The sequence below is a fragment of the Mauremys mutica genome, chromosome 2 (assembly GCF_020497125.1).
Source record: "Mauremys mutica isolate MM-2020 ecotype Southern chromosome 2, ASM2049712v1, whole genome shotgun sequence".
NCBI classification, from domain to species: Eukaryota; Metazoa; Chordata; order Testudines; family Geoemydidae; genus Mauremys; species Mauremys mutica.
In genome coordinates, this window is record NC_059073.1 from 274,022,093 (window position 1) to 274,042,369 (window position 20,277).

Sequence of the window (20,277 nt, forward strand, 5' to 3'; positions counted from 1 at the left end):
AGATGTATATCCCATCACACTTAGGTTGTAGTCTGAAACACAGAAAGTGAAGGTCAACATTTAAATTCAGGTGAAAAAGCTACCATAAAGCTTGACATTCTTCCAAAATTGGGGGTTCCTTTAACAATAGCTAATAGGCAGTTCTGTAGGAATGTTTGGCAGTCCAGATAATTTCATTAATTCAGTGGAATTTAGAAGAAATGGTCAAAACGACAAGGCTGTAATTTCAAACAGTGAAGAGCACTTTTGTTTCCTAAATTTAGCAACAGAAATGTGAATGTATTTCGCATTCTTTGTAATCTTGTACATAATTTAATGCATTTGTTTGGTAATATTCTGGGCATCACGACCACAAGGGTGTCACATTGGACAACTAACACTTGTTACTCTTCCAAATGTGAAAGTCTCCATTGTTCAAGCCACGCCTTAATCAGTAAAACATATTTTCAGCTGAAAATACATATAAGCTCTCATTCTTGATGTCATTCAACAACCAAAATCTCCCAAGCCTATTTAAAGAAAGATTTTTCCCACTAGGCAAGATGTCCAAATATATCAGTCATACTAAAATTTACTTTTACTACCACCTATTTCTTAATTTCTCTAGCTACTGGCTAGTTAGCAGGGATGAACCTGTGTTTAGCAAATGTTTTCTTCCTCAACCCTTATCTTCTGGAGTTGAAATCCCCAGTTCAAGTCCCTGTTTTCTAATAGAAGCATGCAAAAACTGTCTTGACAGATCTTCGTATCACATATCATAAATGAAAGTCAAAACAAAACTACATACTGGATTTGCAGTCGATTAATACAATGAGGCAGCAGAGCTGTTGATATAATACTCATTGAATAATATGATGAATTTAGCAAAATATTTCAAATGAGATGAACAAGACTATGTGACCACAGATATATAAGCAAACTATTTTGTGTGAGTGTGACCTAGACAACACTGAATGTAAAGTTGGCTCTAAATACCCAATAAACCTTTCATTAAAAAATTTTTTCAGACCTTTTAAAATATAAAAACCAAACAAGGCCATGCAAAGAGATACTTCAACTGAAAAAATCAAATCTCTCTCCCTCACAGTCAGATAAAACCAGAGAATTGTTTTAATCTGGGGTCCATATAGGTAATTAGAATATAATGCTTCCGTGGAAATGAAGAATTCCCTCCTTCTGCTCTCTTTAAAGTGCTTCCATACCGTACCTGAAACAAGTGAAACCCCAATAACTTAAACTGGCATACCTCCTGTTTATAAAGGTTATTATGCAATCAAGAGAAGAAATAATACTAGGCCTTTGCAAGATGGTTAATAATCATCATTAAAGGATCTGTGTGTCCTCTTAAGAGAATGCAGAGTCCTCAAACCTATAGTCCGTGTAGGTAACTGTAGAAAACTAGTTTGGAAAGGATGGGGAGGATGAATCAGGATGGAGGCTGATAACAGAGAGGGAAAAATCTCTCTTTAGAAAGCTGTGTGATGCTGATAGGCAGATCTAAGTGATCTGAGGGAGGATATTGCTTTCCAGGGATGCAAACATTCACTTTTCCTTTTCTCCCTCTGCACTATGCTGAAAATGACTTATCTAGATTAGCTTCTGAGTAGCGTAAATCTGATATATTAAGCCAACAGTTTCTTTTGTTTTGATTCCATTTTCTCTGTTTGTAGTAAATCTGTTTTTTTGTTACAATTACTGTTGTATCGGTAATTTCATGCAGTCTGCCCCAATGGGAAAATAAGCCTGTAAATAATAAGAACACAGGTCGAAAGGGGGAAAAAAATCTGGAATGTAACCCCACTCATGACTTCTAGCCTGCTAAGTAGATGGTAAGATGACACAGTAGGGTAGGGGTTCTCAAACTGGGGGTCGGGACCCTTCAGGGGGTTGTGAGGTTATTACATGGGGGGGGGGGGTGTCGCAAGCTGTCAGCCTCTACCGCAAACCCCGCTTTGCATTCAGCATTTATAATTGTGTTAAATATATTAAAACGTGTTTTCAACATATGGGGGGGGGTCACACTCAGAGGCTTGCTGTGTGAAAGGGGTCACCAGTACAAACGTCTGAGAACCCCTGCAGTAGGGCTTTCTGGGGGATTATGGGAAGACTCTGGAGGACTAGCAGCCACCACTTGTTGTCACTGCATCCATAACAGGGATAGAAACAATTGAGACAAGCTTGTTTGAAGCAAGCTAATTCAAAGTCTCCCTATAAGACTAGCTCCCTATAAGATAGGTACCCTGATTGCAGGCACAAGCTACATACTGAAGAGGTTTTCTTATAGGGTGTGTATGTGAATTAATGGGAACAGTTGATCCAACTCTTAAATTAAATCTCTAGTAAAAGCTATGTCTACACTGCAATCAACTTAGGTGGTTGGTACTGGGTTGGCCTAGTCCCGCTGTGAACAGCCACAAAGCAAAGTCCTACCCATGTTACTGTGGGTATGGCTACACTGGCGATTTGCAGCGCTGGAAAGCCTCCACCAGCGCTGCAATTAGTAAGTGGCCACACATGCAGGGCAGTTCCAGTGCTGCAACTCCCTGGCTGCAGCGCTGGCTGTACACCTCACTCAGCATGGGGAATAAGGATTCCAGCGCTGGTGCTGCAGCGCTGGTCATCAAGTGTGGCCACACACCAGCGCTGTGATTGGCCTCCAGGGTATAAGGATGTATCCCAGAATGCCTGTTCAGCCACTCTGCTCATCAGGTCAGACTCTACTGCCCTGGCCTCAGGTGACCCGCCCTTTAAATGCCCCGGGAATTTTAAAAATCCCCTTCCTGTTTGCTCAGCCAGGTGTGGAGTGCAATCAGTGAATCTTTACAGGTGACCATGCCTCCACGTGGCAAACGAGCCCCAGCATGGAGCAATGGCGAGCTGATGGACCTCATCAGTGTTTGGGGGAGGAATCTGTGCAGGCACAGCTGCGCTCTAGCCGTAAGAATTATGATACCTTTGCCCAGGTATCAAGAGCCATGCAGGATAGGGGCCATGAGCGTGACGCGCTGCAGTGCAGGGTAAAAGTAAAGGAGCTGCGGAGTGCCTATTGCAAAGCACGCGAGGGAAACCGCCGATCCGGCGCTGCCCCCACGACCTGCCGGTTTTACAAGGAGCTGGATGCGATTTATGGGGGTGACCCCTCTGTAAATCCAAGGACCACGATGGACAGTTCAGAGCCGGTAGAGGATGGGGAGGGGGAAGGGGAGGCAGACAGTGAGGCTACTGTGATGGGGGAAGACACCCCGGAGTCCCAGGAGGCATGCAGTCAGGAGCTCTTCTCAAGCCAGGAGGAAGCTAGCCAGTCGCAGCCCCTGGGACTTGGTGCAGAAGAATCACAGGAGCAGGTCCCAGGTAAGCAGCTTTTATTGCAATGCAAAGGTTTTGGGAGAGGAGGGGGGGTGGTATGGCTGCATGCTTGCATGCCTAGACATGGAATATCCCATTGATGTGGTCTATCACGTCGCGGTAATCTGCCTCTGTAATCTCTTCAAAAGTTTCTGCAAGAGCATAGGCAACTCGCGTGACCAAGTTTAAAGGGAGAGCCAGTGTCCCTGGTCCCTGTCCCAGTCAGGCTAACGCGTCCGCGCCACTGTTCCGGGAGGGGTGGGGGGACCATGGCTGCACACAGGCAAGCTGCATAGGGGCCAGGGCGGAATCCGCATTGTTGTAGGAGACCCTCCCTTGCTTCCCAGGTAACCCGCAGCAGGGAGATATCTTCAAGTATTAACTCCTGTGGGAAATGGAGGGAGTGTTTCAGTGCAGGTCCCAACTGCTGCTTGCTTCCTGCCTTTACCAAAGCCCAAAAAAAGCAGTGCACCCATGAAGCAAAAAGCACCCTGCCCAGGCAAACCGTGGAAGGAACCCCAGGTTTAATTCCTGAGGGACATGGAGGGAGTGTTTCCCAGCATGTCTCCCAGGTTTTATTGACTTCTACTTCTACTATGCGATACCCTCACTTACCATTTCTGGGAGGCTGTGAATTCTCTAGCTGTGTTTGAAATGTCTGAGGAATGCTACAGTGTGTGAGACTTTAAACTAACTTCAGATTATACACAATGCAGGCTCTCTTAAAATGTATCATTTGCTGTATTTTTATAGTGTCCTTGACTAGTCCTGGACCGGTCTTATCAGTGACTGAAAGAAAGCTTCAGAACCTGAGAAGGAAACCTAACAAAAGCAAGAAAGATTTGGTGAAGGCAGTTATGAACCAGTGTGCAACAGAGAATAAAACTGCGCAGGAATGGAGAGAAAAGATGCAGCACTGGAAGGAAACAGAAAGCAGGAGAAAGGCGTTGACGCTGAAGAAAACCACGAGGCAGCTTATAAACCTCATGGCGCGCCAAACAGATTGTATGCAGTCACTGGTAGCAATGCAGGCAGAGCACTACCGTGCCAAACCCCCACCCTCCCAAACCTCTTTCCCCTATGCACCAATGTCAGCTCCAGGTCCCGTTCCCCAGCATCCAGGTTCTTACCTACACCATCACCAGCTGCCCCCGACACCTGTACGGTCATCTATGAGCCCAGAGAACTACGACCCTTACCCTCTGCACTCAAGCCCCATCACCATGCAACAGTACAATCCTGAGGTGCACAGCACTCCTGGCAGTACATATGCAAACCTATGAATGTACAGTTCAACAAGCAACCCCCATGCCCGTTTACTTCCTTTTTTTAAAATAAATGATTTCTTTTATTATGAAACAGTTTTTATTATTGCATAAAGTGAAAGATAACAAACACCAAGGAAAACACAGGTAACAAACAGCAAGGAAAACACAGGCAATTAAAAGCACTGTAACCAGTGCACGTCACTCCTGGGCAAGGCAAAAAACACTACTGTTGGCTTTCAGCCTCAAATTCCTCCCTCAAGGCATCCCTATTCCTTGTTGCCCTGTGATGGGCGTCTCTAGTAGCCCTGCTGTCTGGCTGTGCAAATTCAGCCTCCAGGACTTGTACCTCGTTGGTCCATGCCTGGCTGAATGTTTCACCCTTCCCTTCACAAATATTATGGAGGGTACAGCACACGGATATAACCGCAGGGATGCTGCTTTCCCCCAAGTCTAGCTTCCCATAAAGGGCTCTCCAGCGCCCCTTTAAACGCCCGAAAGCACACTCCACAGTCATTCGGCACCAGCTCAGCCTGTAGTTGAAACGGTCCTGGCTCCTGTCCAGCTTCCCTGTATAGGGTTTCATGAGCCAAGGCATTAATGGGTAAGCTGGGTCCCCAAGGATCACAATGGGCATTTCAACGTCCCCTACTGTGATCTTTCGGTCTGGGAAAAATGTCCCTTCCTGCATCTTCCTGAACAGGCCACTGTTCCGAAATATGCGTGCATCATGCACCTTTCCAGGCCAGCCTGTGTAAATGTCAATGAAACGCCCACGGTGATCCACAAGCGCCTGGAGAACCATAGAGAAATACCCCTTCCGATTAATGTAGGCTAGGTGGGGTGGTGCTAGAATAGGAATATGCGTCCCATCTATTGCCCCTCTACAGTTAGGGAAACCCATTTCTGCAAAGCCATCCACAATGTCCTGCACGTTCCCCACAGTCACGGTTCTCCTTAGCAGGATGCGATTAATGGCCCTGCAAACTTGCATCAACACGATTCCAACGGTCAACTTTCCCACTCCAAACTGGTTCCCGACCGACCGGTAGCTGTCTGGAGTTGCCAGCTTCCAGATTGCAATAGCCACCCGCTTTTCCACCGTCAGGACAGCTCTCAATCTTGTGTCCTTGCGCCACAGGGTGGGGGCGAGCTCAGCACACAGTCCCATGAAAGTGGCTTTTCTCATACGAAAGTTCTGCAGCCACTGCTCGTCATCCCAGACTTCCATGACAATGTGATCCCACCACTCACTGCTTGTTTCACGAGCCCAAAAGCGGCGTTCCACGGTGCTGAGCATTTCCGTTACCGCCACAAGCAATTTCATGTCACCCGCATTAGGCAAATCCAGATCATCGTCGGACTCCTCACTGTCACTTTGGAGCTGAAGGAATAGCTCAACTGCCAAATGTGATGTGCTGGCGACAGTCATCAGCAAAGTCCTCAGCAGCTCAGGCTCCATTTCACACAGAAAGCGTGCTGCACTCACAATGGCAAGAAACGTGGACAGGGAAACTGTGACTGCTGGGAAGTGAAGCGATGCACCACGGGGCGTTGGAACAGGAAGCGGAATGACCCACACACTTCCTTCCCCTTCCCACAATACTCAGCGCCAAAACGGCGCCAAAACGGGACGAGGTGCTCTGTGGGATAGCTGCCCACAATGCACCTCTCAGTACAGCGCTGCAAATTCTGCAAATGTGGCCACACTGCAGCGCTGGTAGCTGTCAGTGTGGCCACACTGCAGCGCTGGCCCTGCACAGCTGGACGACCAGCGCTGCAAACTACCAGCGCTGCAACTCGCCAGTGTAGCCATACCCCCAGTCCCCTCTATTTCTGCCAGGGTGGCTAAAAATCAATGATTTAAAAAAAAAATCAGATTTTCTTGATAAAATGCTTTTTGAGGAAAAATCCTATCTAAAGATATGTTTAATTAAGATACATTATAGCTCAACAATATCTCATCATGGAATAGGGATTATAAATTCTAATTCTATAGTATGAGACAATATATTAATGTAACGATTAAGAAAAATTTTGTAAATGAGTTCCAATAGTTCATGGATTAGGGACCCAATCTTATGGGTTCCAGGGGCTTCTGTAGAGATTATTTAGGTTAAGCTTTCTATCTACCCAATAGAACTCAGTGCTCAGTCTAGAAGATACCATCAGAGATGCTTAGTTTTGCAGTTCTCAAACTGTGGATTTGTGTCTCCACAGATAACATGCTTGTTAACAGCAAAAATGTTTTAAATTAATAAATAAATAATATGTAGAGGTGAGGAAATAAGACCTTCACCCTATTGTCCCTCTGCAAATTTGAGTACATGGAGTCAATCCCTTACCGCTCTCTAACAGTACAAAGTTTCAAAAAGTTCAATGAATAGGAGATCGTTGGGGGCAAATATTTGTAAGCAAAATAATATAAAGTGAGCACTGTACACTTTGTATTGTATGTTGTAATTGAAATCAATATATTTGGAAATGTAGGAAACAAAAAAATATTTAATATATTTCAATTGGTAGTCTATTGTTTAACAGTTCAATTAATCACAATTAATTTTTTAATCATGATTAATTTCCAGTTAATTGCGCGAGTTAACTGTGATTAATTGACAGCCCTATTAAAAAAATCAAGCTATTTGTTTGATATAGCCTGTTTTTCTTTCCTATTTGCTTTCTTTTCTGCATTTCTGTACAACAGAAAGCAGTGAACAAATGTAAAATATTATGATTATAGCTTTATATTGTACTTAGCTTTGTGTTTTTATTTCACTGTAATTGATATAGTTTTGTTTTCTTTACTTAATAAAAAGAGTTAATACTTACAAAAACAGATATTTAGAAACTAGTAAGCCAGATTTTATAACTAAACTACCCAACAATGTCCTTTAGGTGGCTTACCTAGCTGCAGTAACTTTAAACAACCTAATTGCTGGATCATTACAACTTGCATTAAAATGGCTGAAAGCTTCTGCAAGCCTAAGATTTTACAAAACCTAATATATTAAAATAAATAGTTTTCATAATATTTTATTTTATATTTCACTGAAAAGAGATGTATTTGATTTAAACATTCTCCTTACAACTGTTTGCAACACAATATTGCAGCATTGTTCTAGGGTAGGGGGACTAACGAGTTAATTTTCATTGTCCAAACACAGGACTAGATTCTGCACCTCACACACTGAATAATCACAATGAAGAAAACAACATAGTGAAGTACTGGTCAACGTGAGTAAGGGTGGTAGATACTGGTCCCTAGTGAACTTCGTAAAGCAGAAGAGATTAACATTCAGTTTTAAGCTCATGTGTGAACATTAACACTGATGAACAATATTTAAAATATATGATCTTTTAACTCCTTTATCTTCATATGATCATTCTCTCTCTCTCTCACACACACACACTCTCTCTCTCTCCCCCCACGCCCCCATTTCACACCCCTGCAGGTACCCATGACATACCAAATTGTCTGCTAGTGTAAACTGATGTTGCTACATTGAAGCCAACAGAGCTGCACCAATTTACCTCAACAGAGAATCTGGCCCTCTTTCTATTTCATACGCACTCTTCTTTGACACATGCACCTGTACTGTCTTACACAGGTACACTTCACACCAGAATCTTTCCTTCTTCCTGTCACACACACTTCCAAACTTTGGGCGCTGTCCGGGGTTCTCTGCTCGGTGTCCCCGTCAGGCTCCCTTCTTATGACCCTTTGACCGCACTCCTATCCCTGTTCTTTTATTAGTTGTCCCCCGCAATTAGTGGGTTTCTGAGGCTTGTGGCACCTCCCCTTAGGCTGGGGGGGTTCCGTTAGCATGGGGCGGGCTTTGCCCGCCCCATTTCCTGGAAACCCAATAGATACATATGCCAGACAACCACTATACTCCGCCATTAACTCATTACTCAAATCCTCCCAACTTAGTCACACACTGAATGAAAGCCAGGTGTCTTCTGTTCTTTCTGGGCCTCGGGAGAGGACTGTGGAACTGCACTGGAAGATACTGGGCCTGCAATAGGAGGCTGCAAGGCAGTGGAGCAGGGATGTTCTGGAACGGTATTCAGGGATGAGAAGGGAAGTGGCTTGGCCCAAGAAAGGATTAAATATTTTTAAAAATACACAAGCTTTGGAAAGAAGAGAAATCCTCCTGCTTCAGGGCAAAAGCCAACTATTAGGGATCAGAATGAAATTTTCCCTGGAGGCAAAATTTTATTCCATACCTGCCTACTGCAAAGTTTTGGGGTTTTGTGGGGATTTTTTTGGTGTCTTCCACTGAGTTTCCTGCTATTGGCCACTGTCTAAGAAAATACAGGACTACCTGGCATGTTGGTCTAATTCATTATGGCAATTCCTATGTTCTTATGAAAGAGGATTCAGGAAGAATCGCTAGAGTTCACTCCTCCCCCTGGGCTCAGGAGCCACTGCATTCACTCTCTCTGCTTTTGAACTGGGCAGGGTAAATACATAGTGCTCCATAGTGCAACAACAACAACTGCTCTCCCACCAGCTGCTAACTTCAGCTGATTACACTTGGTTCACAATTTTCAAGGTTTTCTTTACAACCATAAAGGCTAGAAGCCCTTAAAAAAAAAAAAGTCGCTTACGCCTGGCCTACACCTAAAACTTAGGCTGACCTAGCTACATTGCTCAGAGTTGTGAAAATTTTCATATCCTGTGCAACATGATTAAGTAGAACTCACCCCCCAGCCTAGATGCACCTAGGTCAACACAAGAATTCTTCTGTCAACCTAGCTGCTACCTCTTGGAGTGATGGATTTACGCAGGCCACATAACACACATAGAGAGGTGAATATGCAGCCCACAATGGTAAATAGGTTGAGAATCACTGGTCTACACTGTAGCACTACCTTTAGAATCTGCAGAAGTTGATGCCACTTGTCCCCAGAGAGCTAGCGAATGGGGGTTTGCAAGACTGCTCTATTATAAACAATGTTGTTGTAGTCATGTTCGTCCCAGGCTATTAGAGAGACAAGGTGGGTGAAGTAGTATCTTTTATTGGACCAAGCTCGTCTCTCTCACCAACAGAAGTTGGTCCAATAAGAGATATTAGCTCACCCATCTTGACTCTTTATTATAAACAACTCAGATAAAGAAAACTAATATGGAGTGGAAGACCTATTGCTTTCAGTATTTGTGGAGTTCATTTACCACTAATTCATCCTGCTTCCCCAGGTGGGAAGGTGTGAACAGCAATACTAGATCTCACGCCTGGACTCAGGTAGGAGCTAAGAGCTTGACCCCAATCAGGAAACACTATAAAGAAGCTCCGTAGTAGTCAGAGAAGTGGAAAGGGGGCTGACAGGAATGTGACCTGTGGAACTGAGGGGAAAGGTAAAGCCTCTTCCTAAAACTATTTTCTTTAAACCCATTAACTTTGGGGCATTCTAAGAATAAAAAGATGTGAGAGCTGTACAACTGGAAGATGCAGTTATTGGATTGTTGGTGGTGGCGCCTACCACTCAGCAGGAACGAACTGATCCACTCCTAGGTCTGTAATAGTATAGAGCATAATGGCTAGAAGTGATTTGAACTATTGCCTTTCCTTCAAATTAATTGTCCATAAAAATACAGCAATCTTCCCCCTACCTCACTTTTTTCCCATTGTATTTAAGTAAATGTACAGAACACAAGGTTTTTATACTTGCACCAGTTTTCAAGAAACCCATAACCTTGATCAATGAGACAAAGTCCTCTCAGGGCAAAGGTACCTCTCTTCTTCCCTCCACCCTCCTTGTTTTGTTTGGGTGGGAAGAGAAGTTTTTAGAAAGCTTTTGTGGGTGGAATAAATACTTTATATTTCTCTCTTATTCAGAAATGATGCTATTCAAGGATTGATTTTTCACTGAGCCATGTTATCTTCAAACGTCTGCTGGCCCAGACAATAATTCATGACGAAACATCTAGCTTCCCAAAAGCTGCTTCAAGCATTTAGCTCCTAGGAGTGACCTAAAGCCTAGACAGCATTCAGATCAATTTAAAGGGACAGTACTAACCTGAGTTTTATGACACTCACTAACCAAGAAACAAAGATGAAGAGAGCAGATATAGTGAGATTTCAAGGGACTGTGAATAAGGTAAAGTGCACTTTGTCTCAGAATAAAATTGCAAGGTGGAAGGAACGGTGTTGTTTCTGAACTCTTTATGGGAAATAAGACCCAGTTCTGCACTGAGATCCACACACAAGTGGTAGGTGAGCCACTTGTAGCCCATATTCAGCATGTATTTTGTAGGGTGGTTGGATGCAAGCGTCTATCTATTTTGAAGTTTTGAAGTAGTGGGGATAAAGTGCCAGAATTCAGGTTATTGTTGGAATGTGTAATATCCTATATCCATACTGGCTGTTATTCATACAGTATGAACTGTGAAGATATCTGAGTATTAGTTTTACTATGACTTAGCTGTTCATTTCCATTTTTTAAATTCTTAAAGTTTATCAGTAACATTTCTTGCAATACATATGTTTCAAATTTATTTTTAGCTAGTAGCCTTAAAAGGTAATAATCTTTGATCTGTCAATAGGGGCAGCCATCATAATAAAAGGCATATCAGTCATCCAGGGACTTTGAAATCAACAGGACCACTCCTATAGTAAGTTGCTACTCAAAATGCATAAGGCTTTTAGAATCTTGCCCCTAGTTAAGAAACACTTAAGGCTGAAAAAAGAACAGGAGTATGTGTGGCACCTTAGAGACTAACAAATTTGTTTGAGCATAAGCTTTCGTGGGCTACAGCCCACTTTATCGGATGATTGTAGTGGAAAATACAGTAGGAAGATATATATATATATATATATATACACACACACACACACACAGAGAACATGAAACAATGGGTGTTACCATACACACTATAAGGAGAGTGATCAGTTAAGGTGAGCTATTATCAGCAGGAGAGAAAAAGAACTGTTTGTAGTGGTAATGAAAATGGCCCATTTCCAGCAATTGACAATGAGAGGTAAGGAACTGCGGGGAGGGAGGGGGATAAGCAGGGGAAATAGTTTTACTTTGTGTAATGGCCCATCCACTCCCAGTCTTTATTCAAGACTAGTTTGATGGTGTCCAATTTGCAAATTAATTCCAATTCAGCAGTCTCTCATTAGAGTCTGTTTTTGAAGTTTTTTTGGTTGTAATATTGCGACTTTTAGGTCTGTAATCGAGTGGCCAGGGAGACTGAAGTGTTCTCCAACTGGTTTTTGAATGTTATAATTCTTGACATCTGATTTGTGTCCATTTATTCTTTTACCTAGAGACTGTCCGGTTTGGCCAATGTACATGGCAGAGGGGCATTGCTGGCACATGATGGCATATATCACATTGATGAACGAGCCTGATGGTGTGGCTGATGTGATAATTACACAAAGTAATATGGTCTTAACTTTACATGAATTTATACAAATTATAAGGAGACAAAAGATGTGGTTAGGGATTGGTATGTGTAACTTTTATGGCATGACAGTAAGTGAAATAGGAATAGAAGGCATGAATGAAAAGTCCGCATTTCAGTGTTTTGGTTTTTGGAGGAAGACAGTATATGGAAATTTTAAAAATTCCAACTGTTAGGCAGCCTCCATTGACACACATTTTCAATCTGAACTAATTTCCAATTAAAGTTTTTCTTTACTAATTTTCTGTATTTACAAATAATGTAACTCTAGGTATGTATAATGTATACAGGTTATAAAACATTTAGAAAGGCAGATACTAATAAAGAAATATAAAGTAATGAGCCAGAGAAAGCATACAATTGACTGAAAATATAAAAATATAGGCAGACCCTGCAGAAACTTATATACATGATACACTTTAATCATGTAAGTTATCCCCTTGAGTTCAACTGGACTCCGACAAGCTTTAAGCTAACCATGTTCTTAAGTTTTTTCAGAATCATGGTGACAATTTGTACTACTACAGGTAGACTTCCAGGAAACACATACATAAAGTAGTTAAAGATGAAGATAATGTCATCTTCATAAAAGTAAAAAAAAAAACCACAGAAAAAAATGACAAAAACTAATGTCATTTTCTTATAGTACTTTAGTTGTATATAAAGCTTTTAAAATATTACTTTAGTTATAAAAACACAGATTTTTGTATTAAGTATGGCCCCAATCCTGCAAACATTTATACATGTTTAACTTTAAGAGTGTCACTAGGCTCATTGATTACATGTATAAGTCTCTGAAGCATCAGGGGCTCTGTAATTACACTTGTATCATCCATTAGTTGTTTTCAGATATGAAAACTATTATTATAATACAGTGCCCTGTGATTATATTTTATGGTACGCAGTTCCTTTGGTTGTGAATATGTCCTCTTTGTTGTGAATGCAAACTCTCTGAGATTTACAATTAGTTATTGGGACATGAATCTTTTGTATTGATACTGAAAAGACAATTAAACAAAAACACGTTAGATTAAATCCTGGCCCTATTGAAGTCAAAGAAAGTTTTGGCACTGACTTTATTAAAGCTAGAATTTCACTCACTGTTCACAGTGAAAAAAAAAAGGGCTCAATTCTCCAATAGTAACTCAACACCTTTCAGATGAGTACCTCAATATATTGCAGGATTGATCCCATACTGTGAATCATAGGAGAATTACAGTTATCACAAATATCACTTAAGAGAGCAGAACTTAGCAGAATTTGAAAACTAACCGTTCAGGGTTAAAATGTTCTTCTAAAGTATTAATAAGTGTGAACATCTGCTGTTCCCTAAAATCTCTCTCACGCCATGGCGTCAAACTCACCCTCTTCCTGTGGTTTTCCTTTATTAACAAAGAAAGGAACAACAAGGTAACAAAATTCAACTTAAGCTTCTGTGCAGACTTGGCTACTACTCCTTGGGTTTCTGATAACACACCTTCTATAACAGTACACAAATAACTACAATATAACAACAAGTATGTCCAAAAATAAACATTCTGCTACAAAATAAGCATGAGGATTGTTCATAGAAAATTAGAAGGATTAGACAACTAGCCAGCAAATAATAAAACTATCTTGTCCAAAAATTCAGATTCTTCAAAACAGAGTTAAAGCTATATTTTTAATCTTTTTCATTTGATTTACTTTTCTTTCCGCTTACTATTATGGCATATTACTTCGTTACTTTTAAGCTTTTAGTCAGTCTCTCAACTCCATTTTGTTTCGCTTTATTGCTACTCCAACAACAAGATCCAGTAAAACTTATTGCTGGAAGATAAGAGTTATTTTGCTAAGATTTGTGAACTAAGTACAGCCTACCATTAATTATTCCACCCTGCTCCCATCAACCTCTCTTAAAAAGAACAGATAATGGTGTCACACTGTAACTCCAGGAGACCAAAGTACAAAATCTAATTTCCAGCATGCCACTTTTGAATACTACACCTACCAGTAGACTCCAGAATTTGTAACTAAAAATGTACTATGACAAATTAGCTAATTTTAAGGTAAAAAAAACCAAACAAACATATACTTTAGTATGATTCCCTGTTTGTGTAGGTACCTAACTATTTTCTGTGAACATGCAGAAAGTCTTTTTAAATTATTCATCTGGTTCTGTGCAACAAGTTCAGAGTATATGCAAAATAAAAAGTTTAAAATATTCTGTTGCTTATATAAAATAATTACTTCTTTGTATTTTGGAATCATTTGTATTATTCTCCTGCAATTGCGTCCAACAGTTTGGGTTTCTTTTAAAATTCCACTATACTACTGTAGATAAAGATATAGGTATCTACAAAAAAGATACAAGAACTGCAATTCTGAAAAATGGTAAAGGAAGGAGAAACTGAAAAAATAATCAACTTGTTTCCTTTGCTAGATCTTGCAATCATTCTGTATACAAACTCTCAGCAACTTCACTGGGATTTACCTGCACAGAATAACTGCAAGATTGGACTCTAAAGGGATGTTACCAAGGCTGCTAAGCCTAAAATTAGACCTTTGATTTGGGTTCATGGGTGTGTCACAGCATCTCTCCACTATTCCTGCTGTGCTCTTGTGGGCAGCCTAAAGAATGCTGCTCTCAAAGGAGAAAAACAAAAATCAGATGTTACTAAAATAGAATCAAGTTTCAGCACTGCACAACTTTATTATTTTAAATTAGTTCAAACTCTAATTGTTTGCAATTTAAGGAAAGTGTTTACTAATGGGGGGGAGCGGGGCAGTCTTGCAATGACACAAAAAAATCAAACACGGTAACTACATGTTAGGATAGTTTTAGATATCCATTTAAACATCTTGATTAAATAACCAGAAGTTTATTCACTTCTTTTGTAACTAGGACATTACTAAGAATCTGTAATATAGTCAAGAGTTTGCTTGGCTTCATATTAAAAATAACTTGTCAATAGCTCTGCATGAAAAAACCGATTCTGGTTTAAAACTCAACATTCAAAGTAATAGCTAACAAATAATTTAGGATGTAGTACTGGTCATACTGAAATCAATGAAAGCCACTGCTTCCAATAGAAGATTTATACCTAGTTTAAAGCCCAATCTCACAAACATCAGCAGATATAACCCCTGATTCTGCTATGAGATGCACTTAGCAGACCCCTGAAATCCAAAGGACTCAGTATAGATGTAAGATCCACCTGTGCAGAGTAGGGGTCATAGTGCTTACTATATGCTGTGAGATATCTCACTATCATCAAACTACTCCCAGTTACATATACTATACCAGTAGGAAGTGTTTCCAGGGCTGGACTTGTTAATTTTTAACATTTTAAAACAATTTAAAATTTGATTTAAAATAAAATAGAATTTACACTCTTATTTTGCAACCAACACAGACTGCAAAAGTGCATTTTTCACCAGCTTTTAAAAAATTGATTTAATATTTTAAAAAATAAATTTCATTGGATTACAAGCCTCTTGCAGAAAGACTTGCTTCCCCAAGACTTATCTCACTAGAAAATTCCCCCCAAATGGCATATTGCTTCACAAACTCATGACTTTGGAAAATATGGCCTGCAAAGTTTATAAGACAAACTGACAGATCTAACTATAGAACAATAAGTAACTCATTTAGGAATCAAGTGTAGATCCAAATTAACAAAAGTCTTCCAGAACCTGACAAAAACAAACAATCTTGCCATTACCGTCTTTGTTCACAATTGTTAGCACAAGCAACCCTGACAAACTAAGATGTATGGACTACATAAAAGATGGCACGTAGCATTGCCAAAAAGTGCCAAGGGCACCACGCTCCAAGTATCATAGAGTGTTCAATTCTGACTACCTTCTGGGACTCTTGAAAAATCCACTGCTTTGAAATGCTTGTAAAAGAAATAACTTCAGATTGCACTCTTGGCTTAGGACAACAGAGGAAGCCAGACAAAAGGGGACACAGAAACCATAATTCTTATAAAGTCAGCTTGTGGAATAAAAAATATTAATTAGTATTGGAAAGCTCCTAAACCTTCATTGCAAGGAAAATGACTAAAAGAAACCTCACATTACGGAAAAAAAAAATTACAACCAGGAGAAATTACTGAACAGAAACTCTACTCTACACAAACTACTATTCATTTACTGAGTACATGGAGGGAAAGGAATTAGCCCCAATATACGTGAATATAAACACAATCCTTGCTGAAGAACAATCATCTATCTAGACTGGTTCAGGAACTTAAACTCTAAAAATGAAACACACATCTGTGGAGTAATTTTTCACAAATCTGAAATTTCATGGGTAAAATTCACTGCTAGTGTCAACAGTTATAGCTTAATATCAATTATAAAATTTTATGAAATTTAATTATCAAGTGATGTACATATATTTGACAGTGAATTTTGTCCACAGATTGACCACCAATAAATACCACAATCAACAAAGCAGCCATCAGATAACTCGTTCAGTCACTCTGAACATAGATTAAAATTTATGACCAAAATAATTAAATGCTCTCATAACATTAACAGCCCTGTGTGTTATTGAGATCTCTAACAAAAAAATCTAGTCAAAACAACAATAATTTATTTAGCTATAGAAATTTTGGGATTAAATGTGAACCCATGCAGGGAATTATTCTGAGTATACTTTCACTTCTTATATAAAACAGCAGTCAGCAAATGCTTTACTTCCCTAAAGACTTTCTGTAACATGCTCAGAATGGCTGATAACAAAATTGTGTTTAAAATGTGTGAAGAGAGATCTGGTCCTTTGTGCTGAATGATGAGGGACAAGAAAAACCTCAAGAGATTGCAACCTGAACCACAAATTGCTTTTTCTGGCCCCCAACCCTAGTTGTGTAAGAGATTCCCCTCAAGAAATTTCCTACAAAGGAACACCATAAAGTTAAAAAAAAAAAAACAGGCTTCACAAAGTGGGGAGAAATTTTCTACCTTCCTCTTGTCCTCTCCATTCCAGTAGGATATTTTAAAAAATATTTTATTATATTTTTCAAGTAATACAATCAGTAAAGTGTGAGAGGAAGAGACTAGTCTGAGTTGTTAAAATGTCAAACTATCACTGAATTATACAATACCCAGCACTGTATTCAATATTTGATTTTTCAGTATGTTTCTAGGTTTCTCAAGCCTGGTTCTTTACTACTAGTGTCTTTTAAGTGCTGTTCACTACTTTGCATTTGAACAAGACGAAACACACTTAATGAGAGATTCTGAGTGATCTTCAGGGACAAAAACTGTGAGCTCAGAAACGTCACACAAAGTTTCCCAAGTCCCTAATGTCACTATTCGACATACTGACTTGTGTCTCAAACTAAGAGAGACCCAGGAAAACGTAATGAAATACCCCACTATATTTCTGCTTTCCGTACTCTACATAAAGATTTGCTTCTCCTTGCACACTTTCACCTTTAAACTTAAAAAAAAAAGGAAGGAAACCTGGAGAGTCCTCTAGCAAATCTTTGAGACAGAAGTAGAGTCACCACTTAAGTCAATGCTGTGGGAGGCTGAAGATAATTTGGAAATTATGTTTTTTAAACAATTATTTCAAAAAATTCCCTAGAACCAGGGCTGTCAAGTTTCAAGCAACACTTCTCAGATGAGGAGAGTGAGTAAATTATTTCTGAAGAGGGAGGAAGGGAGCCCCACAAAGCTTCAAGCCTGCGGGTAGCTGGGTGAGCTTCTCCTCACATATGGGAAACCAGAGCCAATTCCCCCAGGCCCTACTACCCCAAAAGAGCTAGAGCAGACCCTGTGGGAGGAAGAAACCCATCCAGCAGGTGGGGAAGGAAAGTGAAGACGGGGGAGGAGCTGCCTGGGGCTGATGAGCATCTGGCCAGCAGGGGGCTTGGGGAGCAAGGGGCCTGGGGAGAGGGAGCAGGGGATGTAACCCCACCCCTACCCCAGTCCCTCCTTTAAGAAACAGTTTGAGGGTGTAACATGCACCTTCCCTGCCCATGTCTACCCGAAGGGGGGAGCTAAACTATCGCCGCCCCTCCCTCAGGGTCTGCCCTACGAGGGAACTGGGGGGAGCGGGGATATTCCCCCCCCCCCAGCGTCTGCACTACAGGGGGAGAGGGAATAGCGACCTTCCCCCCTCCCCCCCACGTTTGCCTTATGGGGGAAACTCGGTGGGCGGGGGTACTGCCCCCCCCCGCGTCTGCCCTTCGGGGGGAGGTGGGGATACAGCCCTCGCCCCCCCGTGTCGCTCCTTCGGAGACGAGCCTGCAGAGCAGCTGCCATTATCCGGCCCAAGCCCCGTCTCTTAGCAGGCACCACCCCAGCGACGGACACAGGCGGGGCCGGGGGCAAACCAGGCGCCTTGCGTGTGAGCCGGGGCGGGGGGTAGGGGCTGTGGCTGGCCTGCGCCACACCCCGCTCGGCCTCTCCTCTCACTCGAGGCCCCGGCTTCCCCGCAGGCCCTCGTGGAAGATTCGGGAGAGGATTTCTCGTGCCCCCCCCGTTTCCTTCCCTCCCCCAGTTGCGCCCCCAAGGTTATTTATTGTAACTTCAGTAGGGGGGGGGGCGCGCGCAATCCCAGCTCTTTGCAGCCCTGAAGCCCATGGGCGGGGGGCGCTTTGTAAACGAGAATAAATAATAGTTAATATCCGCCTCCCCCTTCCGCGCTCGCAGTTTCCCTGCTCGATTTCCAAGCTGGCTGGGAAATTATCCTCCCCCCACCCCAACAACAAACAGAATCCTACCTTGTCCCCCTCCCCCCGCAGCTCCCCACATTTTATTATTATTATTGCCCCCTCCCCATTTGCTACCCCCCCCCCCCGGCAGGATCCCCCTCCCCTACAGAGCAGCCCTTTCCCTGCCCCCATCGCCTTGGATCACTGTACAGATTTTGTAGGGTTTTTTTTTTAAGGCGCCATGTTTATAATCCTCCATCATATTTAAAAAAAAAAATCCACCCAGCACGAGACACGGTGTCTCCTCACCCCAAAGGCAGGGGGAGAGAGACAGAAACATCATCCACAGGGCTGTAAATTCAAGCCGCCCCCCCACCTCCCGCACACGAACCCCTCCTCCCCAGACTCGAAAGTCTCTCTCACCTTGTGCTGTTGCTGCTGCTTCTGCTGCTGGAAGGGGGGGAGGGGAGGGAGAAGTTAAGCCGGGGAAACTTTTCAATCGCTTCCCCAGGCCTCTGCTGCCTCCTCCTTCCACATATTTTTTCCCCCTCAGAGTTTTATTGTGTCTGAATATTCTCTCCCTCTCCTCTTCTGTCTGTCCACAGTTAAGGTTTCTGGGGTAAACAGGGTTTAGGATGGTGCGAGGGATATTTGGGAGAAGGAGAACTCTAGTGGTGTCTGCTGGAGTTGCTGTTTGTTTCTTTTTCCATTTATTATAATAAATTTAAAGCACATTCTTGTTTATTAATTATATATTAGTTTTTAGATCACAATGTTAGGCCACGGCCCTGCAGTGAGCTTATTGCAGGATCAGGAAGTTAGAGGGAAGGTACATTAACCAAGGCAAGATAGTGTGCACAGGGTCAAAATACAATCTAGAAATTCCGGACAAAATTTTCAGAAGGAACCACTGATTTGGGACACCCAAAAACTGAAGCATGCAAAATCCATGGCTACTCTTGAAAATTTGGCTGCATACACCTAGCTATGGTGTGATTACAGAATCTAGCTTTTTAATAAATATTATCATTGGGTGCATTTTGTATGTACTTTATAATATCTAGGGATATTTTGTGGTTTGTTTAGATATAATATAGTACATCTTATGGGATGTCACAATATTAAAAGAATATTTAATGCGTGTGTAGGCAAATACATTCTAATTTTCATATACATTAAAAATTACATAACAAGAAAGAAAGAAGCATTGTAATTACAGGCTTGACCAGCATTTCCTTTTGCAGTGCAACATCATATTCTGTCACAGCATATTATCGCTAAATCCTGCAAACATTTATGCATGTGACTATTCCATTCATATAACAGAGGACTACTCAAATGAATAAAGTTAATCACATCCTTAATGCCTGATACAAAGACTTACACATGTGCTTAATTTTATGTGCTGTGAATTGTCTCAATCAACTGTGTTGAAGTTAATGGGACTAACTGATAGTGCTTAAAATTAAGCACTTACATAAGTCTTTGCTGAATCAGGGCCTTAAGCCCTTTTAAAATTTTTGTTAAGCATCAGTAAAGCAGCTTTGGTTCTATTTTTTTAAGCAGTGAGAGAGCATTTTAGACTATCTAAAAGAAATTATATAAA

At 41.5% G+C, this 20,277-nt stretch overlaps 1 protein-coding gene across 3 annotated transcripts in view; it reads right to left on the reverse strand.

The window, feature by feature from the left end:
* ZMYND11 (zinc finger MYND-type containing 11) overlaps positions 1 to 19,293 on the reverse strand; it is a 153,375-nt gene extending 134,082 nt beyond the window's left edge. For 2 of the 3 annotated variants that reach the window (XM_045004381.1, XM_045004382.1), the window contains exon 1: positions 19,095 to 19,293. The gene's annotated coding sequence lies outside the window, so the exon portion shown is untranslated. The remainder of the gene's footprint in view (positions 1 to 19,094) is intronic. The other variant, XM_045004383.1, reaches the window with a different exon arrangement.
* Positions 19,294 to 20,277: the final 984 nt, after the last annotated feature.